This window comes from Callospermophilus lateralis, chromosome 2 (genome assembly GCF_048772815.1).
Source record: "Callospermophilus lateralis isolate mCalLat2 chromosome 2, mCalLat2.hap1, whole genome shotgun sequence".
NCBI classification, from domain to species: Eukaryota; Metazoa; Chordata; class Mammalia; order Rodentia; family Sciuridae; genus Callospermophilus; species Callospermophilus lateralis.
In genome coordinates this window covers 157,707,087-157,724,543 of record NC_135306.1, presented here as the reverse complement: position 1 = coordinate 157,724,543, position 17,457 = coordinate 157,707,087, and the positions used below count along the sequence as shown (strand labels likewise).

Sequence of the window (17,457 nt, the reverse complement as noted above, 5' to 3'; positions counted from 1 at the left end):
GAAAGAGGGATCCAGATTGAACCTTTTACATGTGGATATCCAGTTTTTCAAGCACCATTTATTAAAAAGGCTTATTGTTTCTTCAACATAGGTTTTGGGCAATTGTGTCAAGAATTAGAAGAGATTAAAAACAATCATCTGTGTGAATGGACACTAAACACCCATTACTAAACAAAATATTGAAACAGAGAGTCCTTTGAAGCTGGTTGGGCTTATCTCTGTCTTTTATTTTTGGTAACATTGAGATAAGGACTCTTTTTAAGTTTCTACTCTTAATACCAGTAATTCTGGCAACATTAACTTAAATCTCATGCCTTTTAGTGAGACCAATTCTGGAAATCCTGCTGTGTGGGTTTTGAAGTCGGCCTAAAATTTTCAAACACAATCAACACAAATAAGAAATAAGTGGATTTTGAAAACATAAATCTATAACGACTCTCTGTTTAAATACTTTGATAGGTGTTTAGTGTCCACTCACACATTGATTAATCTCTTCTAATGAAAAGTCAGCTTTTAGTTTGAGTCATCTCATTCTGACCTGAAGTTGTCAGTTAATATCTTCTTCTCCATCTGGAACGTTTGTCCCTTGATGTTTCAGCTGGATAATTCTTGCTGTTTCTTCAGATTTCCTTAAAATGTCATCTGCTGAAGATGGCCTTCCTTGATTTCCTCTCAACCACCCATTTCATGTTTTCTCTGAACTCCTGGACCTTACTCCATACCCTTTTATTTTAATTTTATTTTATGAAACATAATGCACTTTCCTTTTCCCTAAATGTACCTTGTAATGGTTGCTAGGACAATAAACAGAGGTATTTTCCATGTGATAGAAGGAAGGGAAAGTGTAGGCACTATTAGCTGAGCAGGATAAAGTCCAGGAATAAGCCTGAAATTTACTATTAATATATAGTTAGTATTCTTGGCACAAAATCTGCTTTTTTTTTTTTAAATCTTCATTCTGATTGCAGGCCATTTTCCTTATGTCTAGAGTTTTACCTGTCCCCACTCTTGCTTAACCGTGGGAAGTGGAAGAGACAGTAGAAGAAGGAAACAGCACATAAGTTTTGATGTGGGATCTGCAGTCCCACATTTATAGCTGCCTTTTTGTAGATCAAAACACCACCCTTTGCCTTTATAGGACACTTATATCTTGAGTCTTTCTCAAGCATTTAAATGTGATCTGTGTAATGCTGGAAGGCCTCATTTGATAAGTAGACAGTGAAGTCACTGATAACAGTGACTAAAAAAAATCTGTCTACCACTGTGCCCCACCTGCCTAACACAGTGCCTGAGACAGAGTTTGTGCTTATCAATGCTTTCTTTCTTAATAAGAAAAGGGCAACTGATTTTTGGTTTCTAATGTGTTTCTCACGAGACAGTAAATTGAAGAGTTCTTGGTAAATGGTGACCATGTAGTTTGGGCTAAAGGATAACTTTCTTCTCTGTTGCTATGGCTGTTGCTATTATCCAGCTGAAACATCAAGGGACAAACATTCCAGATGGAGAAGAAGGTATGAATTGACAATATCAGGTCAGATTGCGGTGACTCAAACTAAAAGCTGACTTTTCATTAGAAGAGATTAGTGAATGTGTGAGTGGACACTAAACACCCATCAAAGTATTTAAACAGAGAGTTCTTATGGGCAGCATGCCAGCAAGGGGAGTAGCTGCTGAGAGAGGCTGGTTAAAATCAATAACTGAGTCTCTAGCTACATGGTTGAATGTTAACCTGGGATGCCAGGACCTTCACACTCTATATAAACTCAGTAGGTCTTAACCCTAGGCCTTGTGGCTGCCAGATTTTCTGTCTTTTCTTTCAGGACCAAGACAGTAAATTCTCCTTTATCTTGTAGCATTACCAACCTCCTCATCCACACCCTCATATTCAGTTCCATGACTTTTCCCCTGTCCTTATTGGTACAGGGTGACCAGATCATGCAGGTCTTTACGGGCGTAGTTCCTTTGTTGTTTAGTCCCCTTCAGTGTTTCTCTAACTGTGCAATGCTGTGATGGACCCCCTTTTTATAGGCTTGGCATAAAGGAGATAAGATGAGTGAGGTACCCTTCTAGTTCTCTCCAAACCCGATGGCACACCTATGCTATTGTCTTATTGCTCTCAATTGTAAGAGGTTGGTTACTGTTGCAGTGTCAGAATGGTCAGAGAAGTCTTAGAAAACAAAATCTTTGTAGGCATCCAACCAACATCCTCATACCATGTATCAAGGCCTTAGATTTTTTTCCAGCTCTAGCTCTATCTTTGATTAAATAGCCAAATTTCTCTGAATTTCAGGTACTGACTAGAGAACTCTGCAATTGATATCATGTCCCCTTCACTATTCTAGCCACTTTACACTGAGCCAAGAATCCCTGATCCTCATATATACCCTGTGAGATTAATAATAATGCTTTTCTTTTACATAGAAAGTAATAGAAGCAGAGAAATTCAGTGATGTGCTCCAGGTCCTATAAACCATCCAGAACTTTTGACTCCAAATCAGGAAGTTCTATGCCTGAAGTCAACAATATGTAATGACACTTTTTCTCAAAAATGTCAGTGACTCTGTATTTCTTCTGGAAAATATGCAAGTTCAGGGCTCAGGGATATCCAGACTTAAATCTCAGAGGCTTCAATCCTCTTGCCTTTACTTAATTCCCACCATTGCCCAAACTGTGCATTCTGTCCAGTGGAATTCTCCACCTGCCACCTGCTTTTGCTCACACCTCTGTGGACTCCTCCCTTCTTTCCCTGTTTACAACATTCATTCACCCTCTGATTTCACAAAACTCCTACTGGGAGACGTTGCATTAGAGTCGAGTCTCATGTGTAGGAGGCCTTCAATCCCTGTGGACGCATGGAGGGCTGGCGCTCCATGTGTGTTCTCTTGAGCTTTCTTCCCTGAGAGACCAGGTTCAAGTCTCTGTAGCTCTCATACAAAATATGAGAAGGTTTGTGGGAAGCATTCCAAGTTCTCTCCAAAGGGATTTTCTGGGACACATGAATCTATGTCATAGGAAGTCAAAAATCAGTGCACTGAATCAATAAATTGCATATATGAACAGGGGTCTTTTGATCAGCGGTGAGAGTGCTGTTAAAGTAGCAGGCAAATGACAGTCAGAGTCAATGGGTAAGACAGTGCAGTATCTTTTTGTGTGCCTGTTAGTGGTTATTTTCATTGAGAGTTCTCAGTGAGGGCTGGTGATGCTGTTGAAGACATACTTCAGTGCTTAGGGCTCAGTAGGCAAAGCTGAAATGTTTGAAGCAGACTTATTGGTTTGATTATTCAGTTTCTTTTTTGTTTTTTTTTTTAACAGAAAAGTGCAGATCATAATTGCAATCATGAAGACTTTGCATAAACTAATGAGCAAATAAAAAGCGGGAGTAGCATTTGTGATCATTTGTGACCACAGAATAGGTTTTTTGTTGTTGTTCTTTATTATTTAAGTATATGTCTTGTTTGTAATTGACACATAGTAATTTCATATATTCATGATATATTCTGTGCCATTCCAATGCATACACATGATATTTAATGATCAGATAAACTCAATTGGCATTTCTATAACCTCAGATGTTTCTCATTTCTTTGTGTGGGCACATTTAAAATCCTACTACATTTTTGAATTGTGCAATTAGCTGTTGTGAACCATAGTTATCTTACTCTATTTTTATACATATTTTAATCAAAAGATACTTTTAATTGGTATTACAAAGGTTTCCAATTTTTAAAACAATGCTCTAAATTTTGGAAATGTTAAAATCTATCCACTTCAAATATTTGGAACTAAGTCTGCATTTTGCTTATTATTATTATTACTGCCATTAAAAATGAGTTTTGATTATCTGGTCCTTCAGAGTATATTTTACAGTTTTTTAAGGGTTTTTGTTATTGAAAAAACATGTAAATTTTCGTGATTTGCACAGGCATTTGATTTGAATATGTGACTAAGGTCCAACTCAGGAAAAAGCAATTTGCCTTTTACTGTTGCTAATGCCCTACAGATCTGCACTTAGGATATCATTCATCTTCATCTCGCTGGGATCCTCTGTCCTGCTGGCTCTTTCAGCTACTTCCTGAATTTCATCTGGTTTTCAGAACATCACAGAAGATACAGTAGGCTCTATTCTAGTTGTATTGTCATCAAGGACCTTTGCCATGAGCAAGTGTGTCCTGCTCTGTGCCTTCCTCCTCCCACCTACTGCCCCTTCCACTCATGGCATCCTGTGACTGTGGTTGTCATCTCCATTTTCCCATCCACATGTAATCTTTCCCTCATTTAAATTGTCTAAATCCCCCATTATTACTTGCCAGTTGGTTTTCAATTGTGCTGTGTACTGGTTTCACTTTGCTTTAACACTATTCTTTAGAGTCTAATTTTCCTAATATATTCCATTTATTTGTTTAAAATTATTGTTTTAAAATGTGTAATAAACTGGAGATTGTTGTGGTCATTGTTTAGATATCAAAGAAGCAAACAAAATCTTTGCCCCTGGGATTATACTGCTGTGGGAATGATTTGAATAAAAGTATACGTAATGTGACTTGGTAAAAATGGAAAAATACAGAGCATTGTATAAGGGGTAAAGATAGAGAGTTTTGGGACACTATTTTTTGTAGTTTACTGGTGAGGGTCACAGTTATTTTAGCTAGTGTGTTTAGGTTTCTGCTTATGATGCAGAGTATAGAAAATGGTAGGTCCATCAGAGCTTGTTGAATAATTAATGAGCCCATGAATCACTTGATGAGGAGATTGGTGTGAGAGAAGAGAGAGAGTGGGAGAGAGTGGAAACTTTGAAATTTCAACTCCAGATTGACCAAAAAGTGGGTTTGTCTTCAAATCATCATGGTCAGAAAGAATGATCTTGAATCTCTGGGGCTAAAAATTTCATATCCCAGTAAATCCCAAATAGAATTGACCAGAAATCAATACGCCTGTAGCCGATTCACATGGTCTAGTGTTGTTTTCTGAGAGAGGTGCATTTGAATACAACCTTCCCTGAGAATTCTTGTGGAATGTTGTCATTCTTAAATGTCACACAAAGTTTATTGGTTTTGAATCTAATGAATATTTACATAAATTTACATAAAATTCACTATTACCGAATTATTATAAAAATTTGATTAGCTTTTTTCCATTTATCTACTTTTTTATACTATATTTCCTATCTTTCCATTTTTATATATACATAAGTTGAATAAAATGAAAAATACCTGTGGTAATAATATGGGATTAGAACCAGAGTTAGAAAATATCTATATTTACTTTAGGGTATGTTTAGTTTAAAACTACATAGTGTATATGTTGCACTGGAACTTGATAGCACTTTGCACTTGAAGACCAAATTTCTAAATAAGAATTCTTCAGGTTTCCTTTTATATTAGAAATAGTCACTAATGTTAGTATTTTGCCTTTCCCTAAATGTTTCAACCTCAGTTTTTTGGAAGATGTTTTCCTCGTTTTATCCTCTGCTAGAATTTCTATACAGAATTCAGGCTGCTATTCTCAGCCTTTGGAGTGTGACTTTATTCTTTGATTATGTCTGCAGAAACAAAATAGGGCTTCTGTACTGCAATCAAAAGACAAAATCAAAGCTCTGTTGTTGAATTCATCCTCTTGGGCTTCTCTGACTTTCCTGAACTCCAAGACGAGATCTTTGGGGTTTTCTTGGTTATTTATCTGGTGACCCTGATGGGAAATGCCATCATCACAGCCGCCATCTTGCTGGACGAGACTCTCCACATCCCCATGTACCAGTTCCTGCAGAACTTATCTGTGGTAAAAGTGAGTTTCAGTGCAACCATCATGCCTGAAATGCTGGTGGTCCTGACTATTGAGAAAACTACAATTTCTTTTGTGGGATGTTTTGCACAGATGTATTTCATCCTTCTTTTTGGTGTGAATGAATGTTTTCTCCTAGGGGCAATGGCTTATGACCGATTTGCTGCCATCTGCCATCCTCTGACCTACCCCATGATTATGAACAAGAGGGTGTTTTTGAAATTAGTCATGTTCTCATGGGTCTCAGGGATCATGGTGGATACTCTGCAGACCTCATGGGTATTCAGTTTTCCCTTTTGTGGCCCTAATGTAATTAATCATATATCTTGTGAAACCCCAGCAGTGCTGGAACTGGTATGTGCAGATCTGAGAGAATTTCCTTGTTTGAAATCTATGCCTTCAAAGGCACCATTTTGATTATATTGCTTCCTTTCTTGTTGATACTCTTGTCTTATCTTAGAATTGTCTTTGCCATCCTGAAGATGCCATCAACTGGGAGGCAAAAGTCCTTTTCCACCTGTGCCTCTCATGTCACATCAGTCATCCTCTTCTATGGCACAGCCAGTATGACTTATTTACAGCCCAAATCCAGCTACTCACCAGTAACCAAGAAACTGATGTCTTTGGCTTACACATTGCTCACACCCCTGCTGAATCCCCTTATCTATAGCCTGCGAAACCATGAGATGAAAAGACTTTGGTGAAATTATGGTGGAGAGCAGTGGTTTTACACATAGTTTGACTTGTTGAGACGCTATATATTTGCTTATTACTCAACAGAACTCTGTTTGAATTTGATAAATGATGAAAACAGATGCCATTTCTTGATATTAATGAGTTCACATTGTTGGATTCCTTGAGTTTGAAATGTATCAGGAGATTCTTCTCTTTTAATACTGTAGTGTTATCATCTGTTTTGAAGAGATACTAAGTTTCCTTAGCACATGATACAACAGTCTAGTCATGCATTTCCCTATTATGGGCATCCAGGTTATTATCAGACTATTGTAACTAAGATTATGCTTCAATAAATATCTAGTTCAATCGGTTTCTATGTATTGATGCTTGTATTTTGATATGGTCATTTTCTCAAAGCTCATTCTGGTAGAATGAATGATATTTACACATAAACGTGTGTGTGTGTGTGTGTGCGTGTGTGTGTGTGTGTGTGTGTATGTGTGTGTGTGTGCTGGTTGAGATCCAACTGGAAGCCTTGCATATGCTAAGCATGTGCACAACCACTGTTCTCTACACCCTTCCCTTGTTTATATATTCTAATTGTTATTGTAGAGTTACTTCTTTAAATGCTTTTAACTAATTCTGACTGACCTGAAGGCTCACTGAAATTCACTAACAGCTATAACCTCAAGAGACCAACAGATAGTGGGTGTGATTTTTTTTTTTTCTGGAGAGAAAAATCTTTTCAAGGAGTCAGTAAGAAAATGAATTATTGTTTACAGGATGAAATGAGTTCTACTTCATGGACTCATACTGGGATCATCCAAAACTGTATTTCTCTTGGTATTTATATATTTATGCAACAATGCATATATTTTCTGGATTCTCATGTGGTAATATTAAGTATTGTTTTCACTTGTGGCCACTACTTTAGAGACTTTTTTCATATCTTCCTTTTTAGGACAAAATGCCCTCAAATTGTTTATAAACAGTTTTGTTTTGCTTTTTAGTTGTGACAGACCTTTATTTTATTTATTTATATGCAGTGCTAAGAACCGAACCCAGTGCCTCACACATGTCAGGCTACTGCTGGGTCATAGCTCCAGCTCCAGCTAGTGGTTTTTTATTATTTATTTTGGGAAAATAATATGATTCATGAGTTATGCCTATTTTCTAGAGTCCTTGCATTTCCTGACTTACAGTGTGAACTTTTCAGAGAGAATAATTTCACAGGTGCAAAATCTGGAACATTTCATACTTTGTCCTAATGTTCTGTATATATAGAGATAGATATACAGATATATATCTAGATATAAAAAACAGGCATTGAACCCAGGGGCACTTAATCACTGAGCACCAGCCTCAGCACCATCCCTCCTTTATATTTTATTTATAGATAGGCATTGCTGAGTTGCTCGGAGGCTTGCTAATTTGCTGAGGCTGGCTTTGAAGTTGTCTTCCTCTGGTCTCAGCCTCCCAAGCCAGTAGGATTACAGGCATGTGTCATTGCACCTTGCTAGTACTTTTTATTTTGTTTGTAGTTTATTGTGCATCATAGCTGTGAAGGAAAAGAAAACATAACTTGAGCATAACAATCATATCAAATGGGGAAAGTAGTGAGGATATATTCCAATTAAGTTTCAACATATTGATTTAGTATTGAATATTCAATGTTATTCAAATTATCATGACTACTAAAGTATAATTTGAATAAAATTGGTAGTGTGATATTAATTAAGATTAGGCTTACAGATTCTGCTACATGTAGGGTTTCTTATAATTTGCACTTGTTATTTGGGGATAAGCCATTCCTACTTCTACTCATGAAATATCTACATTGTTCTTTTGGTTTATGATAGTTAACCTAGACTAAATTATTATTTTCCCCTCATTCCTTTTTTATTTATTCAGCAAATGTTTATTGAGTAGCAGTGGTAGGATAAATACTGTTTCAAGTACTGAGGATACAATGGAGCTCATTTCTCCCTCAGAATTGGTTCACCTGAGGTCTGATCCAACATTCCAAGACAGCTGGTGTGAAAAGTCAGAATGAAGTAGAGAAAAAGGGAGTAAATAAGGAAATGTCTTTTGAGGGATATTAAAAAGTATAGAGGCAAAGCCGTAATGAAAGAACAGAATATATAAGAGAGGGAAAAACAAGGAGAGGGTAACAGGGAGAGAAAGAAGGAGAGAGAGCTCTGTCAGGGATTTTGTCTATCATTCTGTTTCATTATGCACTCTTCCTATTTCCTTAGAACAGACTGTGTCTAAGTTGCAGCTCACGCAGGGAGCAGCAGTACCTGACAAGACCCCCACCCTGTGTGCATGGAGCCCAGGCATGAGTCCTGGAGGTAGGTATGGGAGAGACAGCCCTGGTACTCATCTGTCTATTTTAAGATGAGGCTTAGGGAGAGAGAAAAGGACACAGGAAGGTCCCTTCACCTGTCCTCACCCCAGCCCCTAGGGAGACCCATTCTCCACTCAGCCTGAGCAACTTTCTAGGACTAGGCTGGAGGAGTGATGGACAGAAAAAGAAACAGAAAGAAAACAGAAAACAGAAAGAGCCAAACAAGCAGAGAATATGTGGAGGATGTGTTATTTGCTTGAGTATCACAGAAGTACATTCTCTTCAACCCTATTCCTCTCTTGATCTTTTTCTTCCACTTTCTATGTCATATTCACTGTGGGATGGCACAGCAGGAAGGGCCTAGCAAAATAAGGACTCCTTGACCTTGAACTTTCATCCTCTAGAAATGTAACAAATGTCTGTTCTTTATGAATTACCCATGTCAGGGATTCTGTTATAGAAGCACAAAATGGACTAAGACACCAAGAAAGAAATGTCTCTCTTCTTAAGGCAAAGTAAACTTTCCTCTTTGTTGGGAATTGCGTACCTGCTGTCATCTGTTAAATATGAATGACCAGGCAAGTCCTCTTCTCCATCTCTTTGGGATCATTCTCAGTACATAAAATTTTTCAAGCATTTCCTGTACTTAAGAATGCCTCTCCCAGGGAGTGTGACATTCAAGTGGCTTCTCTCAGGGAAAAAGAACAAATGGATAGGTAGAAATGATAACTAGGAAGGTTGTTTTCATTCTTGCATGGTTAGTTTTTTTTTTTTTTTTTAAAAAGCCCCTCTTCATCCTATTGATCCTCTCAGCAAGGCTCCATCTGCATTAGTTAGAATAGGCTGGGTTATGCTGCCATGATAAACAGCCCCAAATTGAGCACAGAAATGCCCCAAATCTTTCTTCATTTAGGCAAAGTCTTCTACAGACTAAAGTGACTCCTTAGAGCAACTGTCCTTGATGCAGGGACCCAGAAATGCAAGCTACTCTAATCTGACGTGCCCACCTTCTTCTCAAAGCCAGGCTTCTTCCTCTTGCCACATCAGGAGAAGCAGTAACAACTTCTAAATCCAAGGGGCTAATAAATGTTTTTCCTTTGTGCCAGGAGCAAGAAAAGAACAGAAAATAGATTAGAGTTTTACCAACAGCCTTAAATGCACATCCATTGTCTGCTGCCCTTGCTTTCTACTTCTACCTTAACATTGCTTTGGTTTCCACCACTTGCTCTTCAGAGTGTGCTCACTGTCCCAGTGACTGATGGTGATCCTGGGAAACCTGGCTTTTCTTCTGGGATCACAGGAACTCAGTCACCTATAGGATCCTTGTCCTGGACTGTGCTTTAATGTTTTACTTTGTTTTTTTTTTTCTGTTCCTTTTCTTTATTTTATTCCTTTCTTTTTAAAAAAATTATTTAAAAATTTTAATGGCCAGGCATGGTGGTGCACACCTGTAATCCCAGCAACTAAGGAGGCTGAGGCAGGAGGATCACAAGTTAGAAGCAAGATTGGACACAGTTTGGTGTGGATGTGCTGGGATTTTCTTTTCTTATCATGGTAAACATACCTAACATAGAATTTACCACTTTAACCATTTATAAGTGACTGATTCTTCAGCATAAAGTACCTTCCCCTTTTTAGGTAACCATCACCACCATCCACCTCCAGAACTTTTTCATCACCTCAAAGAGAAACTCTGTGCCCATCCATCACCTCCTCCTCCTTCTCTCCACCCCGCTGCTCTACTTCCTGTCTTTGTGTGACTATACTAGGGATCTCAGATATATGGATAAATCATACAAGCTATCCTTTTGGGTTCAGTTTATTTCATTAGTATAATAGTATTTTCAAGTTTTGTCCATATCGGAGCATAAGTTAGAATTCATTTCTTTTAAAGCTGGATTATAGTCCATTCTATATAGATGAATAAATAATATTCCACTCTATGTCATATTTTATTATCCATTCATCTGCCAATGAACATTGCAGTTGCTTCTATGTTTTGGTTACTATAAATAATGTTGCTGTGAATATTGATATGCAAATACCTGTTCAAGTCATTGCTTTAATGCTTTCAGATCTATCTGCAGGAGTGGAATTGCTGGATCATATAGGAATTACCTGCTGAATTCTTTGAGGAATTGCCATAATGTTTTCCATGGTAAGTGTACCATTTCTTATTCCCATCAATTATGCATGAGGGATCCAATTTCTCCACACAGTTGATAACACTTTTTGTTTGGTGGTGCTGGTGTTGGTTGGTTGGTTGTTTGATAATAGCCATCCTAGTGGGTGTGAAGTGGTAGCTCATTGTAGTTTTGACCTAAGTATTGGGTTTCTTTTTTAGTTGCAGGATCACTTTTAAAAAAGAACAAAATTATGGCATTTGTCAGTAAATGAACGGTAATGGAGAATATCATGCTAAGTGAAAAAATCCAAACTCAGAAATTCAAAGGTCAAATGATTTCTGTCAAATGCAGAGGGTGGGGTAAAAATAAAGGAGAGGGGAAGGGAAGGATAGGATGACATAAAGAACCAATCAAATATAAATGAATACATGTTAATGTTTTCAATGTGTTTATTGCAAACATGTTCTCAGTTTTGTTTGCCTTTTAATTTTGTGTAAAATTTTGAATGCAAAATGTTTGTTTTATGTGATCAAATCTTTGAATCATTTTATTGGCATCATCTAAGTTTACTTCTGTTTCCCTCTCCTTCAAGCTGATAAGTATTAGGTATATTGTTTTTTTTCTTTCAATTCTTTAATCTAGCTGAAATTAATGTCGGGTAAGATGAGATAACAGTCTAATCCATGTGTGTTCCCCATGGTTACAATGTTTCCAGCATTACTTATCAAGTAGATTTCATTTCCTGGATTCATGACCAACACTTAAACAGACACTGAGTTCTTCATATACACTCAGATCTGCGGAGTGGACCCTGTGAGGTGCCTCCCAGATTCTCCTCCAGAATGAAGAACTTACCCACACAGCTGCTGGAGTGTGGGTAGGAGATAGCCCCAAATCTGGGTCCTGCCACCCCTTCGTCCAGGGTCAGATTGTATCCAAGGAGTGGTCACTACAGGCATACAGGCCCAGCCACTGTACCCCAAAGCAGGACAACTTTGAAGGGCCACGTGACCTTCGGGTTTGCTGAGCTTTTGTTTGGCCCCTACCTCAGGTGACCCCCCTTAGCTCAGTCTTGCATCTTCTCCTCCCCTCCCCTTCCTTCTAGGGGTGTTTATCCCCAAATCATTCCCTGTAAACATCCTGCATGTTGATCTCTAGAGTCTGTGTGTGGACATTTTGTTTCATTAATCTATTGATTTTAGCACCATGTATTTTGAATTTTTTTATAGTTTAAATACAAAAAGTTTTTTGAATTCTTGGTTGTTATCATCTGAATCCATAGAGTTATGATGTTATGTAGTAAACAAAACCCCATATGAGGACTGGTGTCATACATAAGTGGTAAAGCGCTTGCCTACCTAGCACATGTGAGGTAGGCCATGGGTTGGATCCCCAGTACCACATTAAACCACCCCCCCCACACACATACAAACCATAACACAAAAATATTTACTTATGAACTCAAACATCTTCTTTCATTTAAAACTGGCATCTTGAGCCAAGCATGGTGGCATAGGCCTGTAATCCCAGCTACTCAGTAGCTCAGGCAGGAAGACCACAAGTTCGAGGCCAGCCAGAACAGTATAGTAAAACCCCATCTCAAAAAAACAAAGCAAGGGGCTGGAGCTGTAGTTCAGTGGCAGAGCACTGTCTAGTATGAGTGAGGCACTGGGTTTGATCATCACCACTTCATTTAAAAAAATAAAATAAGGGTATTGTGTCCATCTACAATTTAAAAATATAACTTTTTTTTGAAAGCAAAAGTACAATAAACCAATCCCAGAAAACCTAAGGCTGAATGTTCCCTCTGATATACAGATGCTAATACACAATAAGAGGGGTAAGGGAGGGAAGAATAGAAGTTCATTGCACTTTGTGCTAACACAGAAAGGATAATGAAGGGAAGAGAGAGAGAATGGGAATGGGAAAGACTGTGGAATGAATTGGACATGACTTTCCAATGTTCATATATAAACACACCACCAGTGAAACTACACATCATGTGCAACTAACAGAATGGGGAGTTATACTCTATGTATGTATAATATGTCAAAATACACTACTGAAGTGTAAATCTAAAAAAACCCCAAATTATTAATAACAAAGAAACAAAGCAAAACAACAACACACTAGCATCTTCCTTTCCCACCAATCTCAGGTGCAACAAAAAATATTTTTGCAATGAAAATATATTACAAAGTGAAATTCTTGCAAGAGGCAGTATTTCATAATGTCAATAGAACTGATACTAGAATTGCACTTAAATTCTTAAAAACCAATAACTAAATAGAATATAGTCTAAAACAGCTAAAGGTAGTAAAGGGGAAAATCAACAAGATTGAAAAGCTAGTAGGCTCTTCTAAAGAAAACTATGGGTTTCCTGGTAAATTCTACCAAAACTTTAAATAGACACTACTCCTTCTCAAACTCTACCAAGAAGTAGAAGAGAAAGGAACAATTCCCACCTTACTTTACAGGACCAATATTACCCTGATACTAAAGCCAAAAAGACATCAAAGGGGAAAATTAAGACTAATACCCTTTATGAGTATTAAATACAGAAATATTTTTCAAAAATCCTAACAACTGCGGCTGCGATTGTGGCTCAGCATTACAGTGCTTGCCTAGCATGTGCGTGGCCTTAGGTTCGATCCTCAGTATCACATAAAAATAAATTAATGAAATAAAGGTATTGTGTTGAACTACAACTCAAAAATAAATATTTAAAAAAACTTAACAACCTAAATTCAGCAGCATATTAAAAATATTATGTATCATTGCCACTGGGATTTATCCAAGAAATTCAAAAATGATTCAACATTTAAAAGTAGAGTATAGTTGGGCACGTTGGCACGTGTCTAAAATTCCAGCAACTCTGGAGGCTGAGACAGGAAGACCATAATTTTGAGGCCAGGCTCAGCAACTTAGTCAGGTCCTCAGCAACTTAGTGAGACCCTGAGCCTCAATAAAAAATAAATAGGACTGGGGACAAATCTCAGTGATAAATCATCCCCTTGTTAAATCCCTAGTACATTCCCCCCAAAAAATGTTTTACAGGTGGTAGTCTGAGACATCATTACCAAACGGGAAACTGGGGAGATGGCCAAGACTGACTCCAGCATCATGCAGGATCACCTTGGTGGTGCTCTTGCAATGAATGCAAGATACATGTCAGACCGTGTCTCATCAGATCATTGTAAGGATGGACAATATTGGTAATCACACTTGTGATTGGGAAAAAACCACTCCAGACCTTATAACTCAGGGTGGGGTGAAAGAGTTTAAAAACAGAAATGATAGTTGCCACACCAAGGAATTGAAGTTTGCTAGTAGTTTACACTGAAATTTGGAATACCATTTTCCTAAGCTAAAAATGGTTTCCTGCAGCTAACTACTATGTGTTGAAAGGTTTTATATTATAATGCTCATTCTTATCACATACTATGTAGTTAGTTCATAGAGTAATTTCCCCCCAGTTTCTTGAACATAGTGTATGCTTGTGTCTTGGACCTGGTTAGTCAAGATACTAATTATTAAACACTGTCAAGCTATTAATTATTAAACACTAAAACTTGGAGAAAATATCAATTTGTAGTACACCACATTAATAGTGGAAGAAAAATATCATACATGATCATTGGGTGCAGAAAAAGCATTTGACAAAATCTAATACCTTTCCCTAATTAAAAAGGACACACACAGAGATAAAAGGTAATTTCTTCAACCTTATGAAGGACATTTATGAAAAATCTTATATTTATTAAATGTTTTAGCCCCAGAAATGAGGCAAGAAAAATATTTAATCTCCAAGTGAGAAAGAAAGAAGAAATCACTTGCAGTTGAAAAGATCTTGCATATAGAAAACCCTGAAATAGTCATGGCAGTTAACTCCTGTAACTTGGGAGACAATCGGGGAGGATGAGAAAGGGGACCACAAGTTGGAGGCCAGCCTGGCCAATTTAATGAGAGCATGTCTGAAAATGAAAAAGGGCTGGAGATGTAACTCAGTGGTGGAGCGCTTGCCTACCATGCATAAATCTTTGGGTTTGATTTGATCCTCAGTACCACACACAATCAATCTCTCTTTCTCTCTCTCTCTCTCTCTCTCTCACACTAACACACACACACACACACACACACACACAATCCTAAAGAATACACACATGTGCACACAAAATTAAAACTAAAAAAAAATAAGTTCCATTTCTATTTTGTGGAGTAGTTTGAGGTGCACTTGGTATTATCCAGGATGGTCAGTTTTCTCTCCTCTAATCTCCAGCCCTTGCCAGGAAGCCAAGCAGGTCAGCCACTGTGATTAGTACTGTTGCCATATTTTAAGAATGAGAGAAATCCTAAGTGTCTTGCCCAAGGTCAAAAAAGCCAGACAGTGTTGGTTCCTGAGCTTGGGTCTCCAGAGAGCAAGGATCTTCTTCCCTTCCCGGAGGGCTCTGTCCCAGCCTCCCAGCCCTCATAGCCTCCCCACACCCACAGAGAAATGCACTTCTCTGAACGTAGAATAAACAGGTAGAGAAGCAATAAAAAAAAACAAAAATATATTTTATAAGGATTAGATAACTGTGGAGGTCATGGCATCCCAACAGGGGATTGAGTGGGTGCTCAGGCCCGAGAGACCTCCGTGTAGCATTCACATCCTGGCATCACCTGGTGGGATGTTGTAGCACTGGGCTGATGGGAGGATAAACACAGAGTCAGTACCTGGGGCTCTCCCTAACCTCCACCCCACTGCTCACAGTCAAGTCCCTCAGCTCCTGGAGGCAGGAAAAAGGAGAGGGTTGGCACCACAAGTCATTACAAGGGCCATTGGGGGGCACTGGGTGTTACCCAGCCCACTGCACACCTAATGCTCCATTCCATCTGTTTCACATGGGACTGAGTAAAAATTTCCAATTTAAGAAAAAATAAAGAATCTTCTTTAACACATGATAAGCTACTGGACTAGTCTCAGACCTCATTAATGGCTGAGGAAGGTTAAGGACTGTCCCAGGGCCAACCAGCTAGTTAGCAGTGCAGTCTTTTCTCTTTCTCTATCCAGGGACCGGTGCTCTGAAGCCCTGTGACCTGGACCCTGCACCCTCCAGGTCCATAATCTCACTCCTTAGGCTCCAAGGGCTTCAGCTTCAGGGCCAGCCCAACATCGGGGGCTTCCCCCACCACATGTGCAACCCATGACCCCCATGTTTCAAAGCTCACCTGATACTCCTTTCCTTGTATAAAGGTGCGGACTTACCTTGGGGGGGCCTGAGTTGCAGACCTGGGCCCAAGGAGTTCTTTATGATGTCAGGTTGGCCTCCAGTTGGTGTCCTGCTCCATCTGAAGGCAAACAGCCTCGGACATGTACCTGGGAGGCAACAGGCCAAATGCAAGGAGTCACTACCCACCTTGGCCTGGTCTCCCTGACCTCACTCACCCCTCAGCTGGGAAAGCACAGAGCCCAGGGCTCTCATCAAGGAGCCTTATCCAGGCTGCCATTCCCCTCTACCACATTTCTTGGGGCAAGAACCTACAACACCAAGGAAGAGTGAAATTCCCAGAAACTCCCAGAGTGCCCTGGAGAAAACTCCAAAGGAAAGAAACAGGAAGTGTTAAAGCCAGGGAGCTGCGGACAGGGACCAGGGAAATAGACCCAGCTTCACCCCACCCCACCAAACCCAGGGTCCACCACTTGAGCCCTTAGTTTACCAACTCACTTGGGTCCCAAGGATGCACATAGAGTGATGTAGAAATTCCTTGTGCAGCCCTGGTTATAAGGGTTATCGTTCTGGAGGGAGATGAGGAAGGGAACAGGAGCTCAGAATCAGCAGGACTGGGCAAGGCATCTCCCAGTGACCCTTGCTAAGTTGGGCAGTTAAGCCAGGGCTCAACCTGGGCCCGTGGCAAGGCTCCAAGAGTGACTCAGGACCTCCTGCCTTCTCAGGATCCTAGGAAGCGTGACCGCCCTCGACCCACTTTGAGCAGCTCTCCAAGATGCTGCTGACCCAGCACCCACCTCTGCTACCTTCTCAGGGCTCTCATCCCCTTGTGCTTCCCTTTGCAGGATCCTTGCTCTGTCTCTATTGGCCACACCTGTCCTCTCACCTCATTCTTGTAGGTACCTTTTAAGATCTTTGTAGTGCTGTTCTGCTCAACTGATCCGAAGATGGTGTCACCACTTTACTCTCTTGCCTCTCGATTTTGTCTAAAATTCTACCTTCATTGAATTTCACTATCTGGGATGCCAGTGGCACCGAGGGATGCCCAGACATATTTCCCTAGTCAAAAATCAGATTTTCCAGGAAAATCTGAGCTGAAGACCTTCAGTACACAAAGCAGGAAAGGTCAAGCTCAAAGGTCATGTCCTTCCCTGGACACTGACTGGCTTCTCCTCTTCCTTATTCTACTTTCTCTTTTCCCTGAGTCCATTGGTCAGCCTCGACCCCTCCTCCTTCCAGACCAGGTTGAGTTTCACCCCAACTTCATGAGCTTTAGGTAGCAAATACTCTGTTATAATGACAAGTGGCCCAGCAGCAC

The 17,457-nt window shown here is 39.5% G+C and overlaps 1 pseudogene; it reads left to right on the top strand.

Annotated features, from left to right (window-relative positions):
- Positions 1 to 1,499: 1,499 nt before the first annotated feature.
- On the top strand, positions 1,500 to 6,520 carry LOC143641142 (olfactory receptor 10A3-like; annotated as a pseudogene).
- The last annotated feature ends 10,937 nt before the right edge of the window (positions 6,521 to 17,457 follow it).